This window comes from Patella vulgata, chromosome 7 (genome assembly GCF_932274485.2).
Source record: "Patella vulgata chromosome 7, xgPatVulg1.2, whole genome shotgun sequence".
In the NCBI taxonomy this organism is placed as follows: Eukaryota; Metazoa; Mollusca; class Gastropoda; family Patellidae; genus Patella; species Patella vulgata.
Window position 1 is genome coordinate 11,833,834 of NC_065885.2, and position 17,090 is coordinate 11,850,923.

The following is a 17,090-nucleotide window of genomic DNA, read 5'->3' on the forward strand; positions in this document are numbered from 1 at the left end:
ATTATGTGTAAGAAAGAACCGAGCCGAGGGATGCGAAACAATTTCTGTCAAAAAAGAAAAAAAAAGAAAAGAAAAAAAAAAGAGTTTATTATAATGATCGATCCACCCAGACCCGTTTTTGAATCGTAGCCTACTTAAAATCCCCCCCCCCTCCCAGATAAGTTGGTTAAGGGTAATATTACGATATTACGAGAACCCTAAATTAAGGATGAATAAATGAAGAATATGCCCTTGTAAGTTTATAGAGAATTGACAATTAAATTGGTGAGGTTAATATCGTAAACAGTGTCAATCCAGAGAACCGTTTTTAATGTTAATATAAAATGCCTATACAAAAAAAGGAAAGTTGATGGGGAGGGGGGGGGGCGGTGCGCACTCGCGCAGTATCCGCGCCTGCATAGCGCCGCTTTCCGGAAAAAATTGCCTTATAACGCACGCCCGTCTTCATAAGACCGTCTCTGCAGGAGAGTTAGAACAAACAACATTTCATTTATTTCGCACCTAAGCTAAAGTTTTTACACCAACTCCTTTAGTTTCATTTCGATTTGTAGTTAATTAAATACCAGGAAGCAAAATGAAATGAAATGGGGTTTAACGCCCTGCTGTTCTTCTCCGGCTGGGCTAATGAAGACGGGCATACGCCATACAGTGTGCTATAATGAGGGAAATTTTACCCGGGAATTCCAACTTCCAGGGGATCTTTTACGTGCACCCCAATGTGTACACGGTACCTCGGTTTTTCGTCCCATCCGAACGACTAGACAGCTGTTCTTGTCAGGCCCTCTGTCCTGCATCACTGACAATTAGGGGAAACCACGCTGGAAAATCTGGATGAACTTTCTCGGCCTATATACCAGGAAGCGCTTTGGCCAAATATAAAAAAATTGTAGTTTTCGGTTACTAGAAATAAGTGAACTGATACATTAATCTTTTAATATATACTGCATCGATGCTGGCAGTCTTTAGCCTTTGTAAACTTTGTGATCGTAAAGTGTTTATTATGTATTCCACTGCACTTCTAGCTTAATTACGGAGTAGGCCTAAAGATTCTGTAAAATAATGCTGATTCCGACTGTTAACAGTGTTGTCAGCAGAAAAGCGCACCAAGACCGATTTATAAAACCTGCGAAATGAGAAAAAAGGTTAGGATCGGCGATTTGGGCTTAAAAAAAATAGGGTAACCGTAAACACATGTAATTAATAATATGTTTTGGCCTTGGATATAGCGATCGATTGCTATAAGGTCCACGTTAACTGGGGACTGAAATACTTTCTAGTGATATATGTATTACAGATCTGTTAAACCAATTCTTTAATTTCCTCCTTCCTTACTAGACAAACTGATTGTAAATTCCCACAAAGGATGATGCACATGCTATGATCCCTATATCAATAAACATCTTTTATACGCCCACAACGTGGACGTTGCGGTTGAGCCTGTACACCCGTCAGTCCACAACTGCTTGCATTTGTCTGTACCCTTAAATTCCTGTATGAAATGTATTATGGGTCCGTGCTAATGCAAAGAGGAACACTACTGTCTTATTGCACGGAATTGACGACATGGAAAACACCCTCAATATTTTTAAAACTGTCCACTCGTTTTCCCAAATCACCAGACGGTTCAAGGGACAACTATAACGCAATCATTGTAATTATATTTTCACTTGATTGCTTGCTTATATTAAAAATGTAAATCCATTCCAGGGACAACTATAAAACACTCGCTGTAATTATGTTTCACTTGTGCATTGCTTGCTTATTTCTAAAATGTAAATACATGTACATGTATCTACATGTATATCTGACAGGGAGAGGGGTTTAATATAGGCTTAATATTGACCATGCTTTTTCCCCAATCCCTATTTAGATACAAATCTGAATAAAAATATTGCTTATAAAAAAAACCAAAAAAAAAACCTGTCGATTGTGGTGAAGATACGATATTTTTTTATAACAGATCTGTTAAACCAGTGGTTCTCAACTTTTTTTGCCAACGGCACACCTTGGAACACGTGTAAAAATAGCGGCACACCTGGCTAAATATTATATGAACAATATTTGAATTTTGCAAAACAAAAACATGGTAAGTCAGACGGCATACAACTGTCATAGACACATAAAACTAAATAAAGAAAAACACAGCTATGAACATACCAGTAGACACCAGTGAATACCCAATTAGGATCACGTGATTTTTTTGCATTTTCTTAGTGTGCCGTTAAAAATTTAGGAAGATCTCGCGGCACACTTGTGTGCCACGTCACACTGGTTGAGAATCACTGAAATAAAAAATATAAATATTGGGTTTTTGTGCTGCCATGGGATCTTGTTTCTCAAATAAAACCATGCATCTGGATCAAGATGTGGTTTTTAACAAGACAACGCAAAATAGAAGTTTAAAAAATAAGATAAGGGGGCAGGCCAAGATCAAAGCTCGGTTGGTGTAGATGTCTTACAAAGCCCCATACCTATATCTGAAAAAAGGTATAAAAGCTAGGCAACTATTGACAACACGAACCGCAACTCTACCTTCTCTATGGATAATGGAACAACGTCAAAACTTAAAGGTAACGGCAAGTTATTATGACGTCATAATAGTATATCATCATCTGAGCTGGAATCTTCATTGAACCCGCACGCTTTAAGAAGACTTTCTAGGAATTTATTTATCAGTAGGCCTATTTACTTTGTAAAAGTGGAAAAAGGGGTATGTATTACATAAGAATTGAAACTGAAATGAAATGAAATGGGGTTTAACGTCCTACTGTTCTGCTCCTATGCTGGGCTAATGAAGACGGGCATACGCCATACAGTGCGCTATGAGGGAAATTTTGCCCGGGCAGCGGCACTATCGCCTACTCTTATATCGAATTCCAACTGCCAAGGGATCTTTTACGTGCATTCCAATGTATACACGGGACCTCGGTTTTTCGTCTCATCCGAAGGACTAGACAGCTGTCCTTGTCAGGCCCTCCGTCCTGCAACACTGACAAGGGGGAACCACGCCGGAAAATCTGGATGAACTCTCTCGGCCAACGCAGGGATTGAACACCCGACCTCCAGGCTAGCGAGCCAGCATCTTACCCACTCCCCCGAGAATTGAAACTATTTAAATATATTTCTGATGAAAATTTTGTATCCATATTTAAATTGCTTATTAAGATTTAAACAGAGAACCCGATGGTTCAACGAGATGTGTAGACCTAGGCTATGTACATGTTTCACGAACTTTGAATTAATTCTATTTTCTTTTATTAGATAACTATTTAAAATGGATGACATGATTGACAACGATCTTCATACCTTCCTGAACAATTGGTTATGTAAGTAATATTCAAATATCGACACATTATTTCAACTAGACAGAGTTAGGGTTAGGGTCAATATTGCTACTGGTCATTTCAGATCATTCTTGCTCCCAGAAATTATGACCATTATGTCGGGAATATGGTAAAATATTGAAAACAATTATATCGATCATTGTATCATCTCATCAGTGTTCGCCTAGTCTTTGTAAGAATACGTGTCAAAGCGAAAAAAGCCCATTCCACCAACAGTTTTGGTGTCTTGGACCCTTCTTTTCCGTTTTGAAAAACCCTAATATCAACCCAGACAAAGAGACACACAAAATATATGTAATAAAAACAATGTACAGGTATAAAAGTGTATCCGCCATTTTATTTCATGGAAATCACGCTGTCCAATTTTCATATTTTTCAGCCAATTTGACGTTTGATGAGAGAACAAGTTTATTAATTGGAGCTTGTCAAATGAGAAAAAGATATTCTAAGATAGAAAATCATCCGTCTACAAATACAATAGCCTTAAATAGATTAATACAAAATCTCGGTTCACCAAGAGATTTAAACCAAGAACATGGTAAATATCCAACAGAACCTGTAGTAGTTGTTGTATCTACTGGCAACCCTGATTTAAGCAGTGACGAGGATGGTTATGTATTGTCTACTGATGGCAGTGATGCTGATGATGAACTATCTACTGATGATGAGCTATTGTTTAGTAGTGATGATGATGATGATGATCTTCCAAACAGACTTGAAGAACCCTTTAAAGGTACCGCTAATTATGATATGACTTTAAAATACCTGCTTGAGTTGGCTGAATTAGACTACTGTCTGAAATGTATAATATTCCCATATAAATAAAATAAATTGGCGGACCTATATTTTAGAATATATTGTGTTGAGAGCGCGAGGTCCGACTGTAATGTCTGAAATATATCATAGTATACTCCTATATGAATACAATCCGTATATATAGCTAAATTGCCGGACCTCTATTTTAGTCTTAGTATATATTTGGTTGAGAGCGCGCGGAGGGGGGGGGGGTCTAAGGCGTGTACTATAGATCGTAAGGTCTGTCATTGAGTGAGTAAGTAAGTAATTTGTTTTTTATAGTGTCACATACTGCATACAAGAATATATATATACATGTATTACCTAAAATAATAGCAGTCTCCAGCCCATATCGACTTACGATATGGCCGGGTTTCGATTCGGGTTTCCCCGACTGCTAATGAAATTTACATGCAAGCGAAATGTTGCAATGGGATTGAATCTTATTTTGGCAAGGCCTTGGTAAATATCAATTTAGTACGGCCTCGATAAATGTCATTATTGAGATTGTTGGAAAATACCACTTTTGAAATTTAGTACGGTCTCGGTAAATGTCATTGATTTTTGGTAAATATCACTTTTGAGTGTTGGTAAATCCCTTTTATCCAAAGTTCGTAATTTCATACATGTTTTTTAGGGTGAATTCTTATCTTAATTCATGATGGGGAGTTAAGATATTAAATGTATAATTTATAAACTATTCTCTTACAGATAAATTATATTATTGTATTTACAGGTATCAATAATACTAATCCACGTTTTATACAGAAAGATATAGATGCTGTAACTACAGGTATAATATTGTCTTATTTTATTATACTTTATCTGAGGGGTTGGATGGCCGAATGGTTAGCATGTGCGTGCTGTATCATAAGGCCTGTCATTGAGTCAGCTGGCGTCGTTTCGAATCTCCGGTTGTACGTGACAAGTAGTAGGGTCGCCTGTCCAACCTCGTGGGTTTTCTCCGGGTCCTCCCACTACTAAAGACCCCTACGCGCAAGCGAATTATTGAAATAAAATTAAACCATATGTTAGTCCCGAAATGACCTAGTTTGTGTCGGGTTGACGTTAAACCCCATGTCTCTCTCTTCTTTATCTTATTTTACGATCACTATATTTTACGATCACTATATTTTACGATCACTATATTTTACGATATTTTACGATCACTATATTTTACGATCACTATATTTTACGATCGAATGAAATGAGGGTTTAACGTCATACCTTTCTACACTGACAGGGATAATGAAGACAGGCATACGCCATACAGTATGCTATGATGGAAACTTTTCCCCGACAGCGGCACTACGGCCTACTCTTATTTCGAATTCCAACTGCCAAGGGTTCTTTTATAGCACACCAATGTGTACACGAGACCTCGTTTTTTGTCCCATCCAAACGACTAGACACTGTTCATGTACCACTGAGAATGTAAAACCAGACTGGATAATCCAGGGGAACTTTCTCGGTCAACAACGGGATAGAACCCAGGACCTCCTGGCTACAGAGAGCCAGCACTTTGCTCAATGTGCTTTCAGCTAATTCTTTGACAATTTAACTACTTCTGTTTCCTGACATTTAAATGTTATATTTATTTATAGTTTTAGATTTAACCCCTACCTCACCAACAAAACCTAAAGAATCCAGATTACGACGATGGAGAAGGAAAGCGGCTAAAAACTTAAAGAAACTATTCACATGCTGTGTTCAAACAGATGACATGTATGTCTAAGAATTCAATAAAAACATTAAAATTTTGACGAAATTAAAGAATGATAATAATAATAAACAAAAAAGAAAAAAAAAAGAAAAAAAAAACAGAAAAAAAACCCCGAAAGGACAAACAAGTCTACAATTTGAAATCTATTTGTTATAACCGCCATATACATTATTTATGTAATATTTTTATAGAAAGTTTCATAACGATTATTAAGACACCTGTAGGCTACGGGGTTATAGAGACGCAATTTCAGGTAAAAGGACCGCAAAAAAAACCCCCAAATTCTTTATTATTATTTTAAAAATGGTATTTTTTATTTTTTATTACGGGATATACATTATTTATTGTTATACAGAATAACGTTTATAGCATTTTAAATAAAGTTTCATAGGGTTTAGTTTAGTATAGCTAATATTTCAAAGAAAAAAAACTAAAAACAAAAACAAAACAATATTATATTTATTATATGTTATTTATTTAATATTTTATATTACGCAATATACATTTTATTTATATACATAGTATTTTAAGCATAATGTCCAACATTAGCCTACTGTTTGAAGATGTAAACCCGATTTCTTTTTTTATGACGACAAAAATCTGTTTTTGTTATACATTTATTATACATTTGTTATATTATGTCATTTGTATTTATCAATATTTGATTTAATACATATTGATCTTCTTTTCATAAAAAATAAACAAAAAAATTATCAATCAATGATTTTATTTCTTTTTCATGTTTCTTTAAATGAAAGGGTTGGACCCTATATATACGGAGCAGGTTTGACCTGTAAAAAAAACCCCCAGGTTACCACGACGTAAGGTATGGAAGGATAACGTTGCCAATATTATTTCAATGTTCACTGTACAAACTGCATATGTCAGCAGTTCAAAATACGTATTTTAGTTTTACAATTTGCAATTTCAATTGCTCCACAATACCATTGTCACACTGTTAAAATACAGAATACACTTTTCAATAATACAAAATACAGTATGTTATTTTGCACATTACACTTATCCGTTCCGCATTTTGCATAATAGACAAATGCATAATAAAACTTCGCATATTAGATAACTGGAATTCGTATTAAGACAGGTATGTTTAGGCATACCCCCGTCATTTAATAGAGTTTCGTATCACCCAACTATAATCGTTTTTCTTTCCTCTTGTAGAGAGAGAGAAATGGGGTTTAACGTCCACTCGACACAAACTAGGTCAATTCGGGACTAACATATGGTATAATTTTATTTACATAATTCGCTTGCGCGTAGGGGTCTTTAGCAGTAGGAGGAAACCGAAGACCCGGAGAAAACCCACGAGGTTGGACAGGCGACCCTACTCCTTGCCACGTACAACCGGGGATTCGAAACCACGCCAGTCGACTCAATGACAGACTTTATGATACAGCGCGCGCACGCTAACCATTCAGCCATCCAACCCCCCTTTCCCCTTGTAAGTGATCCGGGAGGGCCAGACAAGGACAAATGTCTAATCGTTCGGATGGGACAAAAAAAAAAAGAAAAAAAAAGAGGTTCCGTGTAAAAATTAGCATGAGCGTAAAAGATCTCTTGGAAGTTGGAATTCGATACAAGAAGGCTGTATAAAGCGTCGCTGTCCGGGAAAATTTTCCCTCACACTGCCTGGCGTGTGCCCGTTTTCATTAGCCCAGAACAGTAGGATGTTAAACCCCATTTAATTTCATTGCATTCATCGTTTTCAGAAGGTCTGTAAATACCACCCACTTCTACTGACAAAGTCGATCGCGTAAATTATTAATTTCCGTCCTAGTCCGGACTTTTTTTCCGTATGCAAATGAGCTTCGTCGTAGATCTCATATAAGGTATATGTTCTAATATGCTAAGTTTTATTATGCATTTGTCTGTTATGCAAAATGCGGAACGGATAAGTGTAATGTGAAAAATAACTATTATACTGTATGTTGTATTATTGAAAAGTGTATTCTGTATTTTAACACTGTGACAATGGTATTATGGAGCAATTGAAATTGAAAATTGTAAAACTAAAATATGTATTTTGAACTACTGACATATACAGTTTGTACAGTGAACATTGAAATAATATTGGCAACGTTATCCTTCCATATATGGCATGCTTGGATGGTGGATATTGAGCTCTGCTTTTGTTTAGGGTGGATATTGAGATCAGTCATGCTTGAATTGTGAATATTGAGATCAGTCATACTTGCATGGTGGATATCGAGATCAGTCATGCTTGAATGGTGAATATTGAGATCAGCCATGCTTGCATGGTGGATATTGAGATCAGTCATGCTTGAATGGTGAATATTGAGCTCTGTAATACATGAACGTTGATTTTCAAGATCTGTAATGCTTCAGCGTTTATTATTGGGATCGATCATGCTTGAATGTTGATTATTGACGTCGGCTATGCATCGGTGATGACTATTTTTACAAATAATTTGTCACATTTCCCTCTAGCCCGATTGGTGCAGAGCCGTAGGACCCTAAACCCCATTTCATGTCATTTATTAATACTGTTAACAAAGTGTTTCCCATCCTCAATTATTTAATTTCTATCTTTTTTTTGTAGAGAGTTGTCGGTGAAATGAATCGTTTGGGTATGATGATAGATAGGTCATTTCGGGACTAACACATGGTTCAATTTTATTTCAATAATTTGCTTGCGCATAGGGGTCTTTAGTTAGCAGTGGGAGGAAACCCACGCCAGTCAGGTAAAACCGGGGAATCGAAATCACGCCAGTTGATTAAATGACAGACCTTATGATACAACGCGCACGCGCTAACCATCCGGCCATCCAACCCCTCAGAATCAACTAAGTCTTTCTTGCTCTCTCTGTATTTCCCTTTTGCATGGCCATTTTGTCTTGAAATTTTGATCTAAAATCGGGGAAAAGTGTTTGCATTTACATTTTCTGCAAGGTTTTGGTAAATATTCATGGTTTAGAGGCGGACGGAAAACAGAGCTAAAAGGTTGATTACGGTGATATGTATGTCGGATAGTTAAACGCTGTTGTATGCTAATACAAGTTTGTGTCACATGATTTCAGTAATCAGCATCGTACAATTTTTCCTGCCAAGATATGGCCAAGTTTGCGTTCAGTCCAACGACAATTTTGGAAAAAGTCTGCTCCGGGAAAAAATACTTCATTTTTTAATTTTCTAAAAAGTGAAGAAAACAGGGTACAGTACTGTAACAAAAGCGTAGCCCTCCGCACCCCACCACCAATATCATACACCCATGTCACCCGCTCTTCTGGTCTGTGAGTTGTTTTTGTATATTGAAGATTCCACGACAGTTGGACGTCTAAATGAGAGCAATTTTATAGCGCCACTGCTCGGACAAAGTTTCCTCATACCACACAGCAAGGTATAACCTATGCTCGTTTTCTTTAGTACCGCGAGAATAGACAAAAAAAAATTAAATATGACAGTGAACTCCATGGTGTCCCCTAATGCTGACAAAGAGTAGGCTGCATCGCCGCTGTCCAGGCAAAATCCCCCCCCCCCCCCCCTCATAGCAACCCACTGACTCAAATACCAGGAGATCCTGTGTTGAAAGTTTGAATTTCTCCCATACTGCATGGCGTACCTTCATTAGTCCGAATGGAGCAGATAATGAGGACGTTTGATTTCATTTCTAAAATATGGTTGGCGATGACAAACTGCAGTTTATATTAAAACACATTCTCACCTACAAAAATTGTACACCTTTAATATCAGGTGTAACGATCCGAAATAGGTGTTTTAATTTATAAATTATACCGGTAATGTCCTTACTACAAGCAAAAGTTATAAATGCGTCGGGAGACGCCGTGAGTAAGACTTTGGTACGGTTACCTGGAGATCCCGTGTTCGCTCAAACTGTTGGCCGAGAAAGTTCATCTGGATTTTGCGGCATTTTTCCCCCTTGTCAGTGGTGCAGGACGAAGGGCCTGGCAAGGGATAACGTATAGTCGTTCAGATGGTACCAAAAACCAGGGTCACGTGTACACCTTGGCGTGCACGTAAAAGATCTCTAGGCATATAAGAGTAGACCGTAGCGCCGCCTTTGTGGGCAATAATTTCCCTCATAGCGCACTGTATATGACGTAAACTCGTCAGCATTAGCCCATGCAGTAGGTGTACATTAAATTTCATTTCATTTATACATGCGTTACTAATTGTGTCTGTGTACCTGGATACCACCCAATTATAATATAGAAAAGTTCTAAAGGTTTCAAATCTAAGAATGAATGTATGTACATCTCCACATGAAGGGCTTTTAGTGTCCGGTGATGCATAGACCTACGTCAACAATAAAACTTAAAATCTCTCAAAATGTTCATTATGCGCGTAAAACTTTAATTTATTAGAATCAAGAATTTTGTATTTTCACCAGAACAGTCCAGGGTATCTGTTGTTTTCACGACGTAAAATTCTTTATCAGAATCTAGAGTTTTGTATTTTCACCAGGACAGTTCAGGGTATCTGTTGTTTTCACGCCGTAAAATTCTATATTAGAATCTAAAGTTTTGTATTTTCACGAGAATAGCCCAGGGTGTTGATTCCACGATGTATAATTCTGTATTATAATCTAGAGTTTGGTGTTTTCACCAGAATACTCCAGGGTATCCGATGTTTTCACAACGTATACTTCTATATTTTCTTTTTCACTAACGGCCCATTTCTGTATTTCTCCGCTACCCATTAACAAATAGATGGTAGCTCCAACAACATATATACCCGCTGTTATATAAAACACTATCTGCCACTCAGCCTGGGTTCCCTGAAAAAACAAACACACCATCTGCTACTCAGTCCGGGTTCGCTACAGTGCCCTTGAGTGGGAAAAAATGTGCTTGAGCGAGACCTTTTTCAACCCCCCCCCCTTTTCCAACACTAGTCATATCTAAATGATTCAGTTGCACTTTATATGTTCTGAGGAATCAAAATTCTTTTTAAAAGGAACAATAAAAAAATTCATGCATAATTGTCCATTTCAATTTTGAAATCAATGGGCCCCATAGATTCTTAGGGGCCCTGGGCGGCGCACCGGCGGCATCCCCCTCTCGTGAGACCGGGTTCCCTAAAACTACCTGGAAAAATACATAATGAACAATATAACGTCAAATGTATAACGAGTCACGTAGACGAGGCAGAACATAGTATTAATTTTACGTTGTCATGTATTAAATGTCATGGGTTTTAATCACGAGAAGGGGGCCATGATGGGTCAGTACATGTCGAAGTGTTGACTCAAAATGTTCCCTTTGTCAGGACAGCACGTTAAAGATCCCCTGTCCCGACAAAAGCTTTCACTCGCGGAAGCCAAATGGTAGAAAGTACTAAAACTGACAAATATTGTCGAACTGATCCTCACAGTTTAGTTACCTTACCGAAATAAATGAAATGAAATGAAATGGGATTTAACATCCTACTGTTCTGCTCCTACACTGGGCTAATGAAGACGGGCATACGCCATACAGTGTGCTACGAGGGAAATTTTGCCCGGGCAGCGGCATTATCGCCTACTCTTATATCGAATTCCAACTGCCAAGGGATCTTTTACGTGCATTCCAATGTATACACGGGACCTCGGGTTTTCGCCTCATCCGAAGGACTAGACAGCTGTCCTTGTCAGGCCCTCCGTTCTGCACCACTGACAAGGGGAAACCACGTCGGAAAATCCAGATGAACTTTCTCGGCCAATACTACTCACAGTTATGGTATAGAACTTAGAATACATGTCGGTGGTGTCGGGCGGAGGTTAGGGGGGGGGGGCAAAGGACAGCGTATAGTCGTTCGGACGAGAGGAAAACAGAGATCGCGTGCATGCAAAAGAACCCATAGACAGTTGAAATTCGGAATACGAGTAGACAGTAGCGCCGCTGTCCGGGCAACATTTCCCTCATGGCACACTGCATGACTTATGGTCGTCTTCATAAACCAATGTTTCAGCAGAACCGTAGGACGTTAAACCCCATTTCATTTCCCTTCATTTCATAAGCTTAAACACGACCATTAATTTGTAATAAACGTTATGAAAGTAAATCTTACGTGTGGTGTAATGGCGCCAACTGCTGTTGGTGCTATTATTCCTGGTATTGTTGCCAAGGTGTTAGAAATTCCGAAAATAATTCCAGCATATTGTGGCGCGACATCGTTAAAGTTCACCAGAAACCCCCCACCTTTTTGGAAACCTGACATGGTGACTCCCAATGTCAACAACGCCACGGCATACGTCGATTGATTACAACCCATAAATCCTGTTCCTATCATTAAACCTGCAGGGATTATTTCACCTGAAATAAACAATACAATATATCTCTTTTACGCGTAAAGTGTTAAATCTGCCTATTGTGGGCCTTTCTCTGGGCCTTAAATGGTAAACTATTAGACATTTATTAACTTGCTAAGACCATAATCAACTCTCGATGTTATCGTATACTCCAGATTTTTAATAGATTTCAATACGTTTTATGGTTGACGCGGTTAACGTATAAATGGTTAACGCGTGCGCATTGGGTCAGAGGGTCTGTCATTGTGTCGAGTGAAGCGGTTGTATGTGACAAGGAGTAGAGTCGCCTGTCCAATCTCGTGTTTTTTTTCCGGGTCCTCCGTTTCCTCCCACTGCCAAAGAACCCTACGCGCAAGCGAATTATTGAAATAACATTGAACCATATGTTAGTCCTGAAATGACCTAATTTGTATCGAGTGGACGTTGCCCCTCCCCCTCTCTCTCTGATACTGATAGTGAACTGGGCATACAGTCAATTTATTATGTAATAGTGCCATACCGAGGGTAGTGAACTGAGCATACAGTTAGTTCAGTATGGAATAGTGCCATACCAATACTCACAGTAGTATTATTATAAAAAAAACCAAATAATTATAACCTGTCGTGTTAAAAACTTTCCTGGTAACTGTCGGAGATAGTAGTTTTCTTTTCCTTACATAATCTGCCAAATTACTGGACAGAAGCATACACACCCATAAGCCTATATAAGGTAAAGCAGACAGACCGCCATTCTGTAACAAAATACGTTCTCAACTAAGAGGTTTAAACAACTTACAGTTTCTTGATGCATATTTTAATGAAATTGGGTATAACGGTCCATTTTATTCATCAACCGGGTTAATGAAGACGGGCTTGCACCATATAGCGTGTTAGGAGGGTCAGGTCTAAATATTATTTGGTGGTATGTGGTAGTATTTAGTTAGTATTCAGTGGTATTGGGTAGTATTGGATAGAATTGGGCGGTATTAGGTAGTATTGGGGGGTGGTATGTGGAAGTATTTAGTTCCTATTTGGTAGTATTGGGTAGTATTTGGTGGTATTAAGTTTTTTGGTAGTATTGTTGTATTTGGTGGTATTGGGTAGTATTTGGTGGTATTAGGTAGTATTTAGTTAATGTTTGGTATTATTGGGTAGTATTGGGTAGTATTGAGTAGTATTTGGTGGTATTAGGTAGTATTTAGTTAATGTTTGGTATTATTGGGTAGTATTTGGTGGTATTAGTTAATATTGGGTAGTATTCGGTAGTATTGGGTAATATTGGGTGTTATGGGGTAGGATTGAGTTGTATTGGGTAATATTGGGTGGTATTGGGTAGGATTGGGTTGTAGTGGGTGGTATTAGGTAATATTGGGTGGTATTGGATAGTATTCGGTGATATTGGGTAGTATTCGGTGGTATCGGGCAGTATTGGGTTGTAGTGGGTAGTATTGGGCTCTTTCTACTCTTCATTGACTTTTAACTTCCAAGGAGAGAGAGAGAAATGGGGTTTAACGTCCACTCAACACAAACTAGGTCATTTCGGGACTAACACATTGTTCAATTTTATTTCAATAATTCGCTTGCGCGTAGGGGTCTTTAGCAGTGGGAGGAAACCGGAGGACCCGGAGAAAACCCACGAGGTTGGATAGGCGACCCTACTCCTTGTCACGTACAACCAGGGATTCGAAACCACGCCATTTGACTCAATGACAGGCCTTATGAAACAGCACGCACGTGCTAACCATTCGGCCATCCAACCCCCTAACTGCCAAGGACTCTTTTACACGCATCCTAAAAAGACATACATTTGTTGGAGGAGCAGAAGACATAAATTAGTAGGGCGAAGCATAAGAACAAGGCACGAATCTTGAGAAAGAAAAGACACCATACAAGTCCTTGGAGGTATAAAGCGTTAATGCCCTGGTTATAAACCAAGCTCAACGATTTGGCGAATTTGTTTAAAGAATCTTCAAGAATTCATCGGGTCTGCAAGGATCGTTGGTTTGCACGTAAAAGAACCCTTGGAATTAGTAATAAGAGTAAGCCGTAACAGCAATTTCCATGCAATATCTCGCTCATAGCATACTGTATGGTGTAAGTCCGTCTTCATTAGCCCAGTTGGAACAGAATAGTATAGAACGTTAAACTCCATTTTATTTCATTTTTGGGGGATCACGGTGTTCGATCCATGCATTGGCCGAGAAAGTTCATCCAGATTTCCGGTGGATGGGACGAAAAACCGAGGTCCCGTGTACACATTGGCGTGCACATAAAAGATCCCTTGACAGTGGGAATTTGATATAAATGTAGGCCGTAGTGCCGCTGTCCGGGCAAACTTTCCCTCATAGCACACTGTATGGATAAGCCCGTCTTCATTAGCCCAGTCGGAGCACAACAGTAGGACATTAAACCCCATTTCATTTCAAGGAACGTGGCTTAAATTATATTGAGCCAGACTCGCGATATTGAAAGAGTGTATTACGTTTTTAATATTAAACTTGAGAACATCTTTCATGTAAGTTGGTATCATGGTTATGAAGACATCTGTTCCCCAGTTAGATAATGTATGGGCTAGGATGATTGCCCAGACAGCTTTACTCGTTAAGATAGATAACCACGGTATAGAACGCTTCATCTAAAATGAAAAAAAAAAAAAAATAGAAAAATTAAACAGTTGAATTCATAAAATCTTATACATACATTATACAAGAGCCACATCTGCCAATTGCAGGTCTTTCTTTGCGCCTTAAATGAGCTAAATCGCTAATATTTGGGACCCAGAAATGGACACAAGGTCGCAACGCATATTATATAATTTTACATTCAATCGCTTTTGTTTTACTGTAATTTCTAATCGAATGGCAATCTCTAGCGTCTGGTTATTCCAGTCTACACCGATAGTATTTATTGCGAATGATCTCTAGATAAGAATACGGCGTCACCGTTTGACAGGACTTATGGAATATGTCTAGCCTCGTTTTTCGAGTCCCTTGTTACAAATGGCACTGAAACGCATTATGGTACACGATTCGTGTACCAGTGGTAAAATGTTCATTTTTTCGTAAGTATTGGATATCAGAAGCCCACCATTTCCCGGTAAGATCACAACATCAATGTTGATTTTTAAGCTGACAAATAATTGTTTTCAATGTCGAAGACTTTGGATGATTTTGAGTTAGAGACTTAATCAACTATTTTCAATAGATTTAAATACGTTTTGTGGTTAATGCGGTTACCATAAAAATGGATAATCGAGGTTTATCATCGTAATATAGGTAGTATCGACAACCAATACTACACTGTTCTTCTACCGACATACGTTGCGATTCAAAGCAGATGAGTCAAACCACCAAACCACCCAGTGGCTCACTAAACCATGATGCCCCAGATTCGACTCCAAGTTTGGCCGAGAAATTTACCAACACGCTCTCGCCATGTCAGACGTGTAGAACTTGAGGCCTGGTAAAAACCAGCATATTATAGTGGTGCCGATGGGACAAAAATCATGACTCATCCGTGTAGTATTAGGGTGCACGTAAAAGAACCACTGTTATCTCAGTTGGAATTTAGATCAGATGACGCGCCCACATTATATATTATTCGAGTAACAGTATCCTGGGTGTGAGACTGGTAGCATGGCGTCGATCTCACCGCCCCTCCCCCCCCACTCGCTGATCCGATACTATTATTTATGATACTCGTAAATGTTCAACAATTACCTTAGAATTTGAGATTTTTCCTGATAAACAACTAGTGATGTATTTCTTCTCTTTTTCTGATATTCTGGGATGCTGTTCTGGTGAATCGTGTATTAAAATCATCCATGCTAGAAACCAGATGAAACCACACGCACCTGTTGGAACATCATTATAGCATTATAGTATAATAACCTCATCCGATGTACAAGGGGTCTTTTATTCTATCCGATTCGATGTACACGGGGTCTTTATTCTATTTCATAACCACATTCGATGTACACGGGGTCTTTATTCTATTCAATAACCACATTCGATGTACACGGGGTCTTGTTTGGCCCGATTCTAAAGATTCGAACATGAAAGACAGGATTTAATAACATCTTGAGCTCGATGTCGACGGATAGAAATAAACTATACTACAGACCAAACCATAAAGATGTCGCGCGATGGATCGATGGCTGTTGGAAATCAATAGAAAGTACTGTGAATTTTAATAATTGTTGGGCCAATATATATTTTTGGGTAGACGACTACTTTAATTTATATTGGTTATTGTGGGTTTTTTTTTGTCTTGGTTGTGTCTTTTATTCTTGGATGTTGTGTCCTGTATTCTGGAATATTGTGTCTTTTAGTCTTGGATATTGTGTCTTTTAGTCTTGGATATTGTGTCTTTTAGTCTCGGTTATTGTGTTTTTAATATATAAATACCTATTACGTAGAAGATACTCGGCCAACCACCATTAAAACCATATTGACACAATAAACCAGCTATAGGGAACGTTATCACATTACCAGCTTGTGCTCCTATAATATATAAATAGTTACCATAGCAACAACTTTCATACTGACGTATTGTCATAACAACAGGGTCAACCATATCATACACAAAGGTTATATCACACAATAAACCCACAATAATGATCTCGAGCAAGACATTGCGTAATATATTAAAACAACACTCGTGCTAACGTTCTCGTGCAGTATCAACATTTTACTTAACCTCTCACTCGCGACCATTAAACCACACATAGAACATTTGAAACCAAAATAAAGACCTAAAGACCTACAGTAGACGGGTTTAGATCTAAAGGCCCGGTCCCAGTGGCCAATGGACACAAAACGTATGCAAAAAGGACACAGCGGACGAGCAAACATTCGGGGGTGGCTCCATCCGTTTTCATCCGCTCCAGAAATGGACAAAATTGACGAAAATAAGCGAAAATAGAACGGAAAAAAACAAATGTGGGAAGTATGTAGCGGGGATG

General features: G+C 38.5%; 1 long non-coding RNA gene and 1 other non-coding gene across 2 annotated transcripts; one reads left to right on the forward strand and one right to left on the reverse strand.

Moving 5' to 3' along the window:
* The first annotated feature begins 3,802 nt into the window (after positions 1-3,802).
* Positions 3,803-6,116, forward strand: LOC126827335 (uncharacterized). The gene is made up of 3 exons (XR_007682665.2): positions 3,803-4,077; positions 4,876-4,932; positions 5,744-6,116. It is a non-coding gene; the product is annotated as an uncharacterized LOC126827335 (long non-coding RNA).
* A 4,220-nt stretch (positions 6,117-10,336) lies between these two features.
* LOC126827329 (uncharacterized) lies at positions 10,337-16,624 on the reverse strand. The gene is made up of 6 exons (XR_008788892.1): positions 16,534-16,624; positions 15,847-15,980; positions 14,610-14,762; positions 12,747-12,879; positions 11,908-12,152; positions 10,337-10,636 (listed from the first exon to the last, which is right to left on the reverse strand). It is a non-coding gene; the product is annotated as an uncharacterized LOC126827329 (transcript).
* Between the last annotated feature and the right edge of the window lie 466 nt (positions 16,625-17,090).